Source organism: Sebastes umbrosus, chromosome 18 (genome assembly GCF_015220745.1).
Source record: "Sebastes umbrosus isolate fSebUmb1 chromosome 18, fSebUmb1.pri, whole genome shotgun sequence".
Taxonomy (NCBI): domain Eukaryota; kingdom Metazoa; phylum Chordata; class Actinopteri; order Perciformes; family Sebastidae; genus Sebastes; species Sebastes umbrosus.
Window position 1 is genome coordinate 14,849,635 of NC_051286.1, and position 14,414 is coordinate 14,864,048.

At 37.7% G+C, this 14,414-nt stretch overlaps 1 protein-coding gene across 4 annotated transcripts in view; it reads left to right on the forward strand.

Moving 5' to 3' along the window:
* Positions 1 to 14,414, forward strand: part of si:ch211-278j3.3 (E3 ubiquitin-protein ligase RNF19B) — a 41,753-nt gene that overhangs the window by 8,730 nt on the left and 18,609 nt on the right. The window contains exon 2 of one of the 4 annotated variants that reach the window (XM_037751639.1): positions 4,851 to 4,975. The gene's annotated coding sequence lies outside the window, so the exon portion shown is untranslated. Of the gene's footprint in view, positions 1 to 4,632; positions 4,976 to 14,414 lie in introns of those variants that run through there. The other 3 variants (XM_037751641.1, XM_037751638.1, XM_037751640.1) reach the window with 3 other exon arrangements.

Genomic DNA, 14,414 nt, shown 5'->3' on the forward strand with positions numbered 1-14,414 from the left:
TCACTCTATATTTCACCTGCTTGGCAGTAATGTTAGCTGATCAGACGAAGGTCTCTCCATGAATCACTGCTGATCCTAGTGTTGGCTTTTCCTGCTTCAGCCCCGCTGTCCTGCATATGCGAGCGAGCGCGCATGGGATCCCGATCCAGTAGATTTATACGTGTAAAAAGTTACAAACAGTCCCTTTAAACTGTATAATAAGGTGATATTATGATTTGTACAAGATAATTGGACTCTGTTTGCATATTTTATATTTCCAGTGACATTGATTTTGTCATGCTTTTGCATTTAATTTAATTGGTATGACTACTGATTTGGTAATGTAAAAGTTCAATTTTTATTTATTTATTTGCACATATATAAAACTGCACAAAATCCAGTCAATGAAAAAAACAAACAAGAAATGTGTCAGGAGAGGTCAAGAAGCCACAGGCTTATACGAAGGACCTCCCCCCAACCCCAGGAGAAAACAACAATAACAAAAAAGGAAGAAAGATCTAAACTAACATAATTTTAAAAATACAACAAAAGCTAAACAACAACAAGAAGTACACAAAACGTGCAGAAAAACCTAACCAAACAGTGGAAAACAATCCAATAAAAACAATGAAATACATACAAAAGAAGTACAGAAAAAAAAGAAAATGTATCTAAACATATCAAAAGATAATTGGACATCATGAATTAAATGTGATGATAATTTCCTTTTAAAATGTTCTAAGGATAACAAGCTCTTGATAACGTGTATTTTGGTGTTCCATATTTGTGCACCACGATTAAGTTAAGCACACAACATGCACATATTATTTCTTGGACGTCAGTGGGTACAGTCAAATTGAAACTGCTGTGTGTTGCTGAGTGCTGTTGTTGAAATTGTTGTGTGTTGTTGTGGGGTTTTTTGGTTTGTTTTTTTGTTCTTCTTCTTTGAGGTATTTATTTATTTATTTTAATCTTGTCTTTTATTTTCTTTGTTTTTCTTTGTTAGAAAAGTGAAATGTCTCTCTTTCTTTGAAATTCTGACTAAACATTTCATTGTATAATTTAATTATTAAAATTGTTAGTCTGTCTGTATGTGTATATATGTATATATGTCTATATGTAAAATTCAATAAAAATATTGTTTGAAAAAAAAAACATGCACATATAATAGAGTTAATTCTCATTGAGAACATTACTTTATTGTTATTGTGTAATTCAATCTGTTCACGTGTAAGAAGAAAAAACTTGCAAATCCAACCTTAAACTGTATGATAAGGTGATATTATGTATTTGTACAAGATAATTGGACTCTGTTTGCATATCTTTTGTTTCCAGTGACATTGGTTTTGTCATGCTTTTGCATTTAATTTAATTGGTATGACTATTGATTTCAAAATTATAGTATTTTGAGGCCTATTTTTTTAAATAGTTTAAATTCGTGGCTCTTATTTTGAAGGCAATGGGCGCATACCGGATGTGTTATTGTAGATGGCGGGATATATCTTGATTCCATTGTATCCATCTCTCTTCCGGCAGTTGGGTGTTTCCGTTTCCGGAAATCATTTCCGGTTGCCCCACTGAATCATTGTAGTTGTAGTTCTTATATGTAGTCGCTGAAATATCCATGTTATGATCATCTTGACTGAATTATTTCACACTTCTGGGCCTGTGTCTCTGTTATATAAACAGATCATTATGTGAGTTCTACAAAAATACAATGCACTCATCTAATGGAAGAGAAATTGGCTACTCCAGCAGACCCATTTCCAAAAAACATACTACTCTGAGATCATACCCACAGCACAGTATTTATTTACATGGCAAAATACAAAAAAAAATCCACTTCACTTCCATTAATGCTATTTAAAGCTTAAACTATAAGCTCAGAGCTCAACAGAGAATCCATGCTGATGAAGATATAATGTACAGTAGTACAATATAACATTGTAGGAAATGCAAAAAAAATGCCTCAAGTATACTGTCTCTACATGTAAAATATGGGAAAAGATGCAAATGTTTTTGCAAATGACATATGATGTAATGTGTGCATATGATGGCAATGATGCAAATGACTGTCTTGTGACATTTTAGGTCATTATCTGCATTTTACAAAATAATAAAACGGCCTTATGAGGGAGAGGCACTCTGTGAAGACTTTCATCTGTCCAGAGATGGCATAAAATAAATTGTGTTCTCTTAATTGTAATTCAAGAATGCACGACAGTCCCATAATTTAGAATATTTTGCTTGTAAATGATAATTACATATATTTTATAGGGCTGTCAATCGCTTTTATCGCGATTAATCGCATGATTGTCCATAGTTAATCGCAATTAGTCGCAAATTAATCACACATTTTTTATCTGTTCAAATTGTACCTTAAAGGGAGATTTGTCAAGTATTTAATACTCTTATCAACATGGGAGTGGGCAAATATGCAAATGTATGTATATATTTATTATTGGAAATCAATTAACAACACAAAACAATGACGGTTAACCCTCACAGGTACTGCATTTAGCATAAAAAATATGCTCAAATCATAACATGGCAAACTCAAGCCCAACAGGCAACAACAGCTTGTGGTCATCATACAGTGGGCATGTCTGTAAAGGGGAGACTTGTGGGTACCCGTAGAACCCATTTTCATTCGCATATCTTGAGGTCAGAGGTCAAGGAACCTCTTTGAAAATGGTCATGACAGTTTTTCCTCGCCAAAATTTCGTTTACTGTTAGTTTGGAGCGTTATTTAACCTCCTTCGTGACGACCTAATATGACATGATTGGTACCAATGGATTCTTTAGTTTTCTAGTTCCATGTGATGCCAGGATCTAGCTTTATAACGGTGACAACCTAAAAATCGCAAGTTGCGTTAACGCGTTAAAGAAATTAGTGGTGTTAAAACTAATTTGCGTCAACACGTTATTGTCGCGTTAACTTTGACAGCCCTAATGTTTTACAATTGTATACAGTACATTATAGGGGTCAATACAAAGCATTATAAGCTCCCTTTACTGTTCAGTGACAAAGATGCACTCTGGATGGGTGCATTTATAGGCCTATAGATTTAACTGGGCTTAAAACTAGGCTAACCTAAAAAAATATATATATATAGGTTGTCCTCCTAAAAAGTTCCACGGTGTCTTTATATAGACCTCACACCTTTTAATGTGTGTCCTATGTGTTATCTTACATTAACAATGCAGTGTTTTTGACAACTGAACTGTACTTCAGGAGATCCATAGGGAGCTTTTATTTTACTGGGATTTATCTTATTAGATATAGCTACAGAATAGAAACTTTCACTTGTGTGAGCATTGTACCTATAAGATGTACCTTATTAATATTAAAGGTCCCATATCATGCTCATTTTCAGGTTCATACTTGTATTTTGTATGTTTACATGCTGTAATGTTAAAAAAAAACTTTATTTTTCCTCATATTGTCTGCCTGAATATACCTGTATTCACCCTCTGTCTGAAACGCTCCGTTTTAGTGCATTTCAACGGAATTGCGTTGCTAGGCAACAGCTTGGGTCCATGTTTACTTTCTGTCAGCTGATGTAATTTACATTCACTGCAACCAGGAATAAACTGGGACACATTTAGAATGTTTACGTTTAAAGCCGTGTAATGGTCTAAATATTGTATATTTGTGACATCACAAATGGACAAAAATCCTAACGGCTTGTTTCAAACGCACTGAATACTTACTGAATACGGGCTGTGTGTGTATTTCTCCGTATATTGAGCGTTTTGATAGTTTAACAGGATTTATAAAGCACTTAAAGGGACTGTTTGTAACTTCTTACACGTATTAATCTACCGGGTCGGGATCCCATACGCGCTCGCATATGCCCGCTCGCGTGTGGCCGGAGTCTCTGCTCCTCTGCCTGCTTGCCTTCACTCACACACCGCGCGCATTCTCGCTGTCTCGCTCCACCTCTACACGTGCATGCGCGCACACTACACACTGCAGAAGAGTTAGTAGCTCTGAGAATATCTAGTGAATGTACAGTGGATGTTTGTGCAGAAATAATCCACAGGGAAATACACACAGCCCGTATTCAAAAACTCTGCATTTGAAACAAGCTGTTTGGATTTCTGTCCATTTGTGATGTCACAAATGTACAATATTTTGACCATTACACAGTTTTAAACATAAACATTCTAAATGTGTCCCAGTTTATTTCCTGTTGCAGTGTATGTAAATAACAACAGCTGACAGGAAGTAAACATGAACCCAAGCTGTTGCCTAGCAACGCAATTCCGTTGAAATGCACTAAAATGGAGCGTTTCAGACAGAGGGTGAATACAGGCATATTCAGGCTGACAGTATGAGGAAAATAAAGTTTTTTTTTAACATTACAGCATGTAAACATTGTCTAGTAGAAACACAAAATACAAGTATGAACCTGAAAATTAGCATAATATGGAACCTTTAAATTATCAACAAAAATCCTGCCATATTTGGGATGACTGGTACAAAAAATATATAAAAAAAGGTGGGATGGCATGTGTGTATATTTTTCCTGAAAACATGTGAGAACCACTGTGTGTTTTTTTTTATTATGGGGACTGGGGCATTTATGAATAGGAGATCCTGGGATTCTGCGTCATCTCATTGGTTCATGTCACTGCAGTGTGCCTCCCCTCCTCAGGCCAGCCATCAGTCTGCTGCTGCTGCTGCTGCACCGGAGGAGGTCGGATCTCCTCTCCTCACCGCGGGGCTCCTCTGCTCTCCTCTCTCTCTCTCTCTCTCTCTCTCTCTCTCTCTCTCCTGCACCGGACCAAACCTGACCATCGTCCCCGGCCTCTGCGCAGCTTCGGACGGCCTCATACTGTCTGTGTTGTGTTGTGTTTGGCTGCAGTAAACGAGGAGGAGACGAGGGGGAGATATTTGTGTGTGTGCTGCTACTGTTTGGTCCTCTCTGGGAGGAGCCAGTTGTTGATTCTACGCTGCAAAAGAGAAGAGAAGGCGCCGCACACAGAGGAGGTAAGATAACCCTTTACGTAATGCAAAATGATTGTTTTATCTTGCAGACTTTTGCGCATTTAGACGGCTCCATATTCGCTGTTATTGCTCGTGTTTATGAGGGATATATATATATATGGAGGTGGAGGTGAATGCGAATACGTAGCCTTTTAAAACATGCCACTCCCTGCATATAGCATACTGATGCACTGGACAAGAGCACCTCTTTAGATGATTAAAATGCATGTATGGAAAATATATATATTTTTTAAATAGAGGTTATGCAAGGCTGCCTTTGATCAATCTGCTTATATAATACCTTTAGTTTACATCCACAACATATGGCCTGTCCTTAGATGGTCTATTGTGTTTTTTTGTTTAAATAACACTTCTCTTATTTAATCTCAAACATATGGATCAGTGAGTTTTTTTAAGAATTATGAAATTTCACAACAAATAAGGCTCCTTTATGACATCATGTTTAAAAATAATCCCTTATATTGTGGTTATTCAGCAGCATAAAGTAGCCTGCAGGCTGCCAGAGGTCACTAATAAGGCTCAGTGTTGGGAAACCACATGGTGCAGAAACAGAATATTTTGGTGAGGGATGCCATGCAGGAGTGTGTGTGTGTGTTTGTGTGCGTGTGTGTGTGTGTGTGTGTGGGCAGGCTGAGGTCACTCTCATGCCTCTGAAACCCGCATTGCTGATGTCTGCTTGTGTCCAGTGAAGAGATATTTAATAGGGTGCATCATCAGGTTTCCCCTCCGCTGTAAGGCACACAACAACTCCACATCAGACATCCTCTCTGTTCAGTGATTGCATAGCAACAGCTTGTTAACAAGTGTCCTCGAAAAACACCTCAAAAACTGAGGAGATAACATGGCTGTGATAATATGGTTCATTCAAAGGACAAGATACAGAAAAAAAGGTGTCCTATTTTTTGCCTGTTTGGCATATCGAATGAGGGGAAATGCTTCGGGGGAAAGATGCTGGTGGTTGTGTAATAATCCCATCTGTCATTGTCCTTTTATCTGTTATCAATAGGCAGAGTAGGCCTACTACACTACATACTCTAACATATGGACGGTCATTTGTGAAATCAGAAAGTCTATGTTACATGAAGAATAACTTTAACATGTAAAGGATAGTGCATTTTGTCCAGGTTTATAGCAGTAAATGCTTCATTTGAGAGCATTCAAAGTCATGACCTCTTATTTGTTTTAAATGTAAAGACATTAGATTAAGTATGATTTGATATGATGATATGCTCTTGACCCAAAGCGAACCATCCGTACAGGTCAAGTGTCACAGTAATAGGGCATAACTCATTTAAAGTGTTTTACTTCTTCTTTACATTTGTATAATGAGTGTATCTTCACCTGTAGATGAGTTGATGATGGTACACCTTTGGGAGAAAAATAAGTTCAAGCTGTTTCTTTATAAACAGTGCAAAATTGGAGCAGCAGAGCCCGAGATGTCTTGACTTTTGGTCTGTAGTATGGGTCAAGCTGCAAAAACCCTGGATCCTACATTTCCCATAATGCAACCAAAAGCACAATTTCATTTTACCTTCACTTGTCTGGTAAATATCTTTGTCTTTCGAACTCCATGCCTCCAGTTTGTAACACACCTTTAGACTAATCTACTTTTTCGTTTTCGGACCAGAGGAACTTTTTCATAGTTCTAAAAACCGCCATTTTTATTGGCTTCGTCCGAAATCGCATACTGTGCACTACATACTCAATAGGTGTACTATCGTTCAACATACTTTTGTGTGAATAAACAGTAGTATGTATGTTTTCGGACGCACTGAGTAATAATTTACGTCGTCACTTCCTGAGAGCCTCCTTGCCGGTTAGAGACGTGTAACCATGGTAACCTGTGCCAACCTTATGTGACCAAAACGACGGTTTGTGAGAATCGAAGTCAATGTTAATTTAAAATATATATATTGCTCCTAGCAAAGTGAAATATTATACTTGCACTTAAAATGAAGGGTTATTGATGTAACAGAGCTGTCTGTCAACGTCTGGTATGAACGTTGTCGTCATACCGCATTGTATTGTGGGATATTTATGCCGCTGTAGTGTCCAGCGTTGCGTACTGTAATATTTCACTGGAAATAGTATGCAATTTGCGTACTATTGCTTTCATATTAACCCAGTAGCACAAAGCACACCTACTGAGCTGAAGAACGATAGCCGATTCAAACTAAAAAGGTAGTTTTGTGACGGCTATGTTGCTTGTGCTTATATGTGGTATGTAACAGAGTTGTTTATTTATTCTTATATTACTAAAAAAAGCTAAGAGAGGTTGTGAAATGTAGAAAACTCGCCGCTTGCCGATCTCCCAGCTGGAGATGTGTGCAAGTGGCACCCGGCTTACGTCACTTCAGCATTCCTGTTGGCGGTGTGAGTGCAAACAGGAAAAAGATCTTGAAGGTATGTTGTTCTCGGGGGAGCTCCCCAGTGGGCAGGTCCTTTCAGGGAGTCCCCAGAACTGTTTTCGTTAAAAAAAATGTGTATGATTGGTGGAATAACCTTGTAAAAGTTTTTCCCTGTATTATACTTTTTGTACAAACGTGTTCGAGTGCATGCTGCTTTTGTTGTTGGATTGAAATTGGTGTGAACCAGCGTGCTGAATCATGTCAGTAGGTAAGAAAACAAGACTCCAGCCAAAGCCTTTGTTCATTATGTAATAATGTCCGTGCTGATGCTTTCGGCCAAAGGATCAGTTTTCTTTTTCCTGTTGGAGATAAATTAAAAATGAGGGGTTGCTCATGTGAATTAAGACTGAGACGTGTGGCTGAAGCTTTTGTGCGCTATAGCGTAGCTAACAGTACAGAGAATAGGTGTCGGTCAGCTGTAAAGTGCTCCAGCAGGGTCACAAGGTCAAGCAGCCATCTTGAGCTAGACAGTAGACATCCACCTCCTGCAGACATCTCTCTCCTCACTGCCCTGAGACATACATGATGTGTAGTTCTTTTCCTTATTACACTGTGAATGATAGACTTGATAAGTCCATAACATTTAATTTCAAAGATTACATGTATAAGTGTTCACTTAAACTGCAGAGAGAGATACTCTATGGATGATTTCAACATGAAGTGATGTGGCTATTTAACTCTCATAGGTCCTAGGTGTCCCAAACCGAACCTTTAGAAGCAGGTTATTATTCCCTTTGCAGTTTTTCCTCCTAAGTATGACACATTACTTGAATGAATACTTCCAACGTCATTAAATCTCATATTTAGGTTAGAATTTCCACATGAATGGAGGATGAATTAGTGATTTAAGCTCTTTGTGCTCTGGCACAGAAGAGAAAATTCTAGGACAGATTTTGAATTCGTCCTTTAATTCTCCGTAATCCACCCCCCCGAGACGCTTTAAGAATTTGAGTTCTTGTAAAGGCTGCACGTGTTACCGGATCGTTCCTTCTCTGTGGCCAAGACTTCTCTAGATAGGATGAAGTATGAAGCATCAAAGGAGCGCCGACGTCCTATAGTGTAAAGAGGGGAGGTCAGATCTTTAAGTGTGTTTGGCCTCAGCAGCATTTTACGGTATACTGTATACACACACACACACAAACACACTCTCTCATTCAAGAGAAAAGAAAATCATTAAGCTGTAAACTGAAGATGTACTCTCTCTTTCCGAGCAGCATCTGTGTCCATCCCTGGTGTTGTTAACTATGTTCCCTTGAGCCTTCTGAGCGACGACATTAGAGACAACAGCACTCTTATTTCACCCTCTATCTCACCCCCACTGTCTCCTCAGGGAGAGGTCATTAAGTTTGTTTAACATAATAATTCCAAAGAAATATTATCATGCATTAGATATAAGAGGAGGTTTCATTATTAGATGAGCTATTAGCGCTAGAAAATAGAGATTGACACCACAATGTTTTTGGACTTTATGTTTATTTGTTTTACAGGCATAAAAAGATACTAAAATACAATTCACATGAAAGGAAGGTAAAATATGCGTGAGGGTGTGGTAGAAACCTATAATGGCTTATATAAAAAAAACACCCAAAGGACATACAATAGGTAAAAATATTACCATACAAAAATCACCAGTACATTTTAAAAATTAGTTTTAAAAAATGTCACATTTAAAAATAAGTGTAGGAGTGAAGTTCAAACAAACAAAAAAAATGCAGAGAAGCAGGAGTAATTGTCATATTTATAATAAGAACAACAGTTTCTGAGAGTGATCATTTTTTTTCCAAATCAAATGTTTTTGTCAGCAGAGCAAGTCTCTTTTTGTACATATAATGACAGACAAATTCATTAAATATACATTTTCATTCCATAAGATGCTCCACGAAATTTGATAGAAAACTGACCATAGCATGTTTTTTTACAAAGGAAGATGACGATTCTCAGCCTGTCTAGTTGGGTAATTATGGAATTGACAGTTGTTAACAAAATAATATCTAAAACTAAAAGGTAAATCTGCATCCTTATAACTTGCTTTAAAGACAAATGTACAGGTCTGAAGAATGTTGATGTTAAATATAGTCAACAACTGTAATTTAAAAAAAGAAAGTGGTGCACTTGGTGTATCGGCATTAGTAAAAGTTGCTAATCTAATAAAGTGTTTCTGTAGCAGCAATATTTTGTTCAGAGAAGTGCACTTGTGTTTGTGAATGACACCAGTAACACTCTATCTCACTGTAGTCGCACGTTCAAGCTGAATGAGTCTAAATCTGTGTCAAATGATTCAAAATCAAAGCAAACTTATGGCTGCTCCACCATTACTTCCAATGGAAATACACCCGATTTCTTGTTGTGTATTCATTTTTCCAGATATTTGGTAGCTACAGTGACCGACTAAACAATCACAAACATGTGTTTGTGATGACTGACCTTTTGGTGGGTCAGTGAGGATAAAGAAGTTAAAGAGGAATTATTATGCTTATTTTCAGGTTCATACTTGTATTTTGGTTTTCTACTAGAACATGTTTGCATGCTTTAATGTTCAAAAAATACTTTATTTTTCCCATACTGGCTCTTTTCATTCACCCTCTGTCTGAAACGCTCTGTTTGAGCTCCTGACACCCCCTGCTCTGATTGGTCATCTGGGCCACTCTGCTCTGATTGGTCAGCTGGTCCACTCTGTTGTGATTGGTCAACTGCATCAAACTCTTTGGACTCCACTCCAGCTGTGCTCTCACTAGCTTTGTTTGAGGGTGTACTACACTAGCCGCTAGGCAGATATTATGCTAATGTCTTACTTGGTGACATCACCACGTTACAGAAGAAAAGGCGGGACTTCAAGCAAGGCTTTTCAGGAAGTTCAGGAGCAGTGTTTCTGTGGGGGAGAATAACTCCCTTTGTCGTGGACTTTGGGCTTTTTTAACTTTGCAAACCTTTTACATGCACAAAAAATATATAACAGTAAAGGAAAGGGAAAAAGCACAATAGGTCCTCTTTAAAAGGAACACATCTTTTGATGTCTCACATGTGCCTGTTTTGTTGTTACAAGTCTTGCTTATGACTATATTCGGTAGTTTTCGCTGACTTTGGGTCAGCCTAAACACTAACATTCATTATGTTTGTATCATAGCCACTGGTCATTGAGGACAAACAGCATCTCATCAGCGAGAAGCTTCTTCACAGATTGTGAACAGGACAATTGGAGTGAAAGAACATTTTCTGTGATAAATGGAAGGTTTAGTCAAATAAGAATAGAAAAGGAAAAACTTTTAGCCAGAAGTGCTCGGCCCAGCATTGGCCTTACTTTGGCAAACTGAGTTGGTAGTCTCAAATTTACTTGCCAGAATACTTGGGCCCATTCTAATAATCATCACTGGTCCAAAACTAGTCTTGAATGGTATCGCTAACTGGAGCTGATTCTCATCCCAAATTGGTCCAAATGTGAGCCCCCTAAATCCTAGTCGAATCTGGCAGCCATGTATGGGCCAGAGCCGACTCATATCTGGTCCTTTGTTGCCAAACGCAGCAATGTTTGCCAACATTAACAGTGAAATACAGTGTTTATACAATGTCTTATTGAAATGTTTGTTTAATCTCAAAATTAATTTATTGTTCTTATTATTTCTGTGAACTTTGTACTTAAATAACTCAGTACAAAGTTGTTTAGACTTGTGTGTTTATGGCAATTTTATCAGTTGGGTTTGTAGACGTTGGACTTCCTGTTGATATAATGTTCTGTCCGATCTGATTTCATATGAACGGTCTGTACAAAGTCACTGCATGTTTATCTCTTTATCTTTGCTCAGCTGTGTGAGAACAGTGAGGTTCGTGCAAAACGAACATTTGTGAACATACTGATGGGAAACTTTCCCTCACAGTTGTGTCTATGTTGCTAGGCAGCGAATTGTGTTGCCTAATTACTTGGCTATCTGTCTTTTTTAGTGTGGAGTGATAATTCCTGGCTGGAGCCCACTGAGATATAATTCAAAAACACTCTATCCTCTGTGTGTGTCTACTCGTGCATGTACCAGTGTGCCTGCATCAATGTGTGGATACACTACAGACAGTATGTTCACTGCATGCACATCGAGCTCTTCCGAATGTGTTATGTGTGCGCTTTTGATGTCTTCATATGTGGGAATTATGCCTATAAATAAGCAGCAGCACAGCGATGTGTTCATCATCACAGAGGTCGGTGCTTTGGAGCCTGTGCTTTGGCTGAGAAAGTCGGTCCCTGTAGAGTATGGATGAAATTCAAGCGGATACACAACATAGTTGCTGGGAACTGGATGCAGTGAAGCTACATTTGGTGAACATGAAACAAGAAATATGTAGAGGGAGGACTAAATCCTTTCAAACTGTTGCTGGGAGTGCAAAGTCATTTTTTTATTAGGGATGACTTTCACTGCTTTGTTTTTTTCAAGTCTGCAAACAAAGGTTTTCATAAGAGATTTGAGTCTGAATTTAGAGATACCTCTAGTTTTCACATACAAAAAGTAAAGTGGAACTGAAAAACAAACACCACCGGACTCCATATGCTTTATTAAAGAATTTAAAACAACTGAAATTGTTACCACATTTTAGAAATGAAACAATTGATCGATTAGTTGATTAGTTCTCAACTGTTAAATTAATCGCCAACTATACTGATACGATACTGATATTGAATATCGATCCGATATTGACTCAAATAGGTGGATCAGGTATCGGTGACAATATGCCAATCTGGTATCGGATACCATTATTTTAATAAATTACAATTCAATACATTTATATCTATGTATTTATTTGTTACATTTTGTTTTACAAAGTTAGGAAAGCAATATTTAAGTCAAGCCTGATGATCCAAGTCACTTCCACACAGTGAGGCATACATCTTATTAATTAAATACTGGTATTGGATCGGTACTCGGATTCGGCCGGTATCGGTGCATCCCTTATTTTGATGATTGATTAATTGGTTTGAATAATTTTTTAAGAAAAAAAAAGTCAAACTTCTCTGATTCCAGCTTCTTAAATGTGAATATTTTCTGGTTTCTTTACTCCTCTATGACAGTAAACTGAATATCTTTGAGTTGTGGACAAAACAAGACACTTGAGGACGTCATTTAGGGCTTTGGGAAACACTGATCAACATTTTTCACCATTTTCTGACATTTTATAGACCAACCAACTAATCGATTAATTGAGAAAATAATCAACACATTAATCAACGATAAAAATAATTGTTAGTTGCTGCCCTACCGCATTTGCTGTCACTGTTTGGTCCTTAAGTGAATTTGTCAGCGCAGGAAACCGTGTGTAAGAGTTGTATGGATACTGTAGCTGTGACATTGTCATTGTATCCTCCGTGTTGCCAGCCTGCGTGAAACAGAAAGCCTTGAATATGTTCACAAACACCTCTCATCTCCAGTTCATTTTCCTCTAGTTTTCTGGAGAAGAAGACCAGGACCGATTTTATCACAAAAGATTTTAATTTGTTTATTAACAATCTTTGTTTCACCTCTAAAGATGTAGATATGTTATCTGGCCTTAGTCTCACTCACACATTCGGTTGTCTTCTTGACACATTTGTATTTTTGGTTGATACATTTTTAAAACAGATTTCTGAGAAGATCCTTTCTAAGAGGATCTTGAAACGTTGCTTGCACAAATGTTGATAATTCCAGCATAAAAAAACTGGACAAAAACAGCTGTTTTTGCAATTTTCCGTGCATTTCGGCACCATCGTTGTTATTTTATGGAGATAGCGCATTTCCAGCAGAGCTACAGTGGAAAAAACATATCTTGCATCTAAAATATCAACAGTAATCATCAGTTTATGGTGCCAACATTTCAAAGGGCAAGGATGTCTTTTCTTTACTCTTAAATTACCGTAGTGTATATAATGATGTGCCGCTGCAAGAAGAGCCTGCTATTCATGTCGATTTCAACATATCCACTGGACGAGAGTATAAATACAACTGTAACTCGGTCTCTATGCAAGGAGGCAGGTTAGGCACTGCAGTGTTACATAAATCCAGACTCTTTGTGCATCCCTGTTAAAAGAATGATGAAGGATATAGCTCCTTTAGCCTCTGGCCATTGCAGTAAATTTGATATAAAGAATGAATTACTTTTAAAGATAATAGATTTAACCTTAGAGAATATCATATTTCATGCCGTATTTCATGGTCCGATTTGACGTAGCGTCAATACGGAGACGGCTATTTTAATTGGTCTGGGGTTGCATGAATCACCTCATGCTCTCTTTGCTCTCTGGGCCTGATTATGAGAGCTCGCTCGCCGCTGCCTAATGGAGACAGAATGAGTCGTCTGTAGTGTCTGTCACCGCCTCTCCTCCTCCTCCTCACCCTCCATCTCCCCCGATCCTCTCTGTCAAACCAGTCACAACTCTCTCGTCCATCTGCTCTTTGTGTCTCATGGCTGTGACCTTATTGCTCATGTCTGCGACTGTGTGACGGGTCGCAGAGACCCCTCAGTGTCTTTTTTTTGTTTGGATTTTACTCCATATAAATGACTCTCAGGGGATTTTAAATAGAGATTCAGGAGTAAAATGGCAGAGCTTATGTATGAAATTGCTATTTTTGTGACAACAAAGGTCAGATTTTAGGAAAAGTTCCTTAAGATTATTGTGTCTGCTCTGGTTTCGAGTAATGAGAGAGACACTATTTAATACATTATATATCTTGTATTTATGTGGAGTAGTTTTGCCGTAAATAGTAATATAATATAACAAATGAAACACCATAGCACAGATTTAGCCATCTATGTTTTTGTGTAAAAAAACCTGTTTGCTGTTGTTGTTCTGTATAATAGGATTCTGAACCTGCAGCCAGAGGCAAATAGTTCATAGATAGCATTTATAATCATGTGCACAGGGTTCACAGAGAGGATTTTCTACAAGAAAAATATTCGAAAGAGAAGAAAAGTTCAATTAGAGTGTGAGTCGAAGCAAGTTGTGGCTGATTATGTCATAAACGCCTATGATTTTAAATATTTTATGACATCTATTATTA